General features: G+C 36.2%; 1 non-coding gene across 1 annotated transcript; it reads left to right on the top strand.

Moving 5' to 3' along the window:
- The first annotated feature begins 619 nt into the window (after positions 1-619).
- Positions 620-691, top strand: trnah-gug (transfer RNA histidin (anticodon GUG)). The gene has a single exon. It is a non-coding gene; the product is annotated as a tRNA-His (tRNA).
- Positions 692-3,413: the final 2,722 nt, after the last annotated feature.

Genomic DNA, 3,413 nt, shown 5'->3' with positions numbered 1-3,413 from the left:
AATTTGGTCGTGTTGTTTAATCAGCCAATCAGGTGCGAGGGATGGCTGACTCTTGGCCAATGGGTGAAGAGAACAGATCTAATCTGTTTGAAAACACAGCTGTCGACCAATCAGCTATCGACTACATTTTTTTTAAACTGCCATAAACCGCGCCCATAGTCTGAGAGAGGAAAAAGGGAAAAAAAGGAAGCTGTGTCACTCTGATCTTTTTTTTGACGCCACTAAAACCCAAAAAGGATTAATTTATTCTCTCGCATATATTTTGAGCACATTCCTACCAAAACTGAAAGTTATGCTAAGAACCAGAACTACAATTTAACCTGTTCAAAATGTCCATAGAAGTAGAGCACATGAGTAGTTTACATCGCAACTCTAAACTAGATTGTGGTCCAACATTTTTATCATGAAGGAATGCATCAGTAAACTCATACGATCTTTGCTATAAGGTCCAGGTTTAACTAAATGTGTTTGACACAAATAATATAATAACCACAATATAATAACATACTTTATTATTTTTTGCTTTATTGCATTCGTGAATGTTATGTCCTTTAAAAAAAAAAAAAAAAAGTGATTGATCTCTGTTGAAATTCCTCAGACTGTATGCGACGCTTAGCTCGCCGTGATCGTATAGTGGTTAGTACTCTGCGTTGTGGTCGCAGCAACCCCGGTTCGAATCCGGGTCACGGCAGTCTTTTGTGGAGACACAGTAAACGTTAATGAACACAACGATGCTTAAATATCGTTGTGTTGCAAACCACAGTCCATGATGTATAATGATATTGTAGATAGAAGACCTGAGTCCTGTTGTATTTGGTGGTACACTTCATGTCCATTGATGATATTAATATTTTTTCAAAAATAGTAAAGAAAATATGTTTTACAGATTAAAGGTCCCATATTGAAAAAAGTGAGATTTTCAGGTCTTTTACGTTATAAAGCAGGTTTAAAGGGACTGTTTGTAACTTCTTACACCTATAAATCAATCCGGGTTGGTGTCCAATGCACGCTCACGTGTGGCTACGCTGTTCAAACTCAGACACCAACACAAACTACACGGAAGCACCAAACCTCAAAGTTATATCTAGTGAAGCCCGTCTTGCAAAACAGTGTTGGCCGCGGTCAGAGGACGGGGGGGAGACCGTAGCTTTGGTCTCCAGGGCCGGAGTCTCTGCTCCTCTGCCTGCCTGCCTTCACTCAGCTCGCTCCACCTATCGTGTATGCGCGCACACTACATTAGTTACCTTTTCTGTTTACCCGACAGAGTTGAAACTATTGTATGCCTCCACCAACCAGTTTACATCCACATCAGTCCAAAATCTCATCACTTCATCATTTCTTCCTATTCGACATTTGGGTAAAATTGTCATAATTAGCACATGAATTATTGAGTTATGGTTGTAATGTGTTTTGTGAGGTCACAATGACCTTTGACCTTTGACCACCAAAATCAAATCAGTTCATCCTTGAGTCCAGGTGGACGTTTTATTTCTTTATGCATTTTTGCCTCATTATGCAAATGAGGAGGCTGTCATTTTACGTGTAATGGGGTCAGAGTATGGTCAGAGTGCATAGATCGAGTATATGCTAGCTAGCTGTGTCTGATTCTGCTTATCAACTCCAGTCTTCACCCGACCCCGTACAGACATGCAAAAAGAAATGTGTAAAGAAATGTCTAAACAAAACATACAGAAATAAATAAGTTTGAGGAAATATATTGGGGGGAAATGCAAAGGGAAAATCCTGCAGAAATAAATAAATAAATACAATTTAATAATGAATTGATAAATTTAAAATAATGCAAAATAATAATAATAATAATAATAATAATAATAATAATAAAAGACAGAGATACATTTAAAAGTTTATAAAAAATAAATAAAAAGTGAAATTAAATAGAAAAGTAGATAGATAGGGGAATTAATACAAAGGTAAATAAATTAAGAAGCAAATTAAAACAGAAATATCAGTTTATTTCACATTTCATCAATTAATTAATGCAGACATTTATTTTGTATTATTATTTTGGTTATTATATTTATTAATTTATCGAGTCATTTATTTTCTTGTTTATTAAGTTTTTTTATTTTGGCAGGTACCATCCTCCATTGTTATTAGGGTACAAGTGCATAATAATGCCTCACCTGTAACACAATGAGACAGTCTGGCCATGAACTGCTGACAGACAGACAGACGCAATGTAAATGATCACACTAAAGTTGGTATTTGTGTGGAACAGCTCCTACAAAAGCACAGACAATCAATTAACTCTTAATTAGACTAATTCATGTTTAGTGTGAATTTAAGTGAATCTCACTCTCAAATGGTGTGGCTCCCTGAGATTTGAATAACCCCTCTCTGAAAATGGGTTTTGCAAATTGTTATTTCACTTAGATGTTTGAGCTTCACTGTGCAGAATGATGAATGTGCAAAGTTTGATGCTAGGAGCTTGTTTCACATTTATCTGCTGAAGAGGGACATTTTCTCTGCACTCTCTGCACCGTAAATCTGAATTTGAGACGCGTCAGCACGAGCATGATTTTGTGACATTTTGACATCCTGATCCAATATGCCACTTACGCAAGTGTGATATGGAAACTTGAAACCTCCATTTTTGAGTGTAGCATCAGATCAGCTGACTCCCTCACGACTTTCAAATCCCGTCTGAAAACTCACTTTTGTAGAATAGCCTTTCCGAACAGCTGACTTTGAGTCATTTTGTATGCTTGTGTGCCGATGTATATGCGTATGTATGTGCATATGTAATTGTATTAATATGCATATAATCTGTTCTATTGTTTATGTTTCATTATTTACCTATTCTATTGTTTATTTTTCCATTATTTACCTGTTCTATTGATATGTTTCATGAGTTACCTAGTCTATTGTTTATGTTGGCAATTTCCTTGGAAAGCACTTTGTGTTTATGGCTTGAAAAGTGCTCCTAAATAAAAAATAGTAGTAGTAGTAGTAGTAGGAGACATCTCGTGTCCCTCAGTTAAACTTTTTAAATTAACTATATTTGCATATTCACATATTCTAGATTTTTCAATGAGGATGATGTAGCCTAATTTTATTATTTCACAGGGTAATAGGCATTTTTTTGTGCAGAACCATATCAGACAGATTTTATAATCCAAGCAGGGTGTCTTTATGTCTTATATTTGGAGGGAATTTAAAGCAGAAAGCTGGATTGATCACTTTAGTAGGCTATAGCCTACTGTTTGCAGACATTAGCATGACTATACAGTGGCTTGAGTCAAACCCACCCTCCCAGTATCTGTCCCTTTGGAAATGTTTCTAACCACTGTCTTCTTTGTCTCTGTCTGCCTTTAACTGATCAGTATGATACCATCAAAGGGCCTTTTAAGACATGCTAATGTAAATTCAGTGTGTGTGTGTGTGTGTGTGAG

The sequence above is a fragment of the Sebastes fasciatus genome, chromosome 5 (assembly GCF_043250625.1).
Source record: "Sebastes fasciatus isolate fSebFas1 chromosome 5, fSebFas1.pri, whole genome shotgun sequence".
Classification (NCBI taxonomy): Eukaryota; Metazoa; Chordata; class Actinopteri; order Perciformes; family Sebastidae; genus Sebastes; species Sebastes fasciatus.
This window is presented reverse-complemented; position numbering and strand designations above follow the sequence as displayed.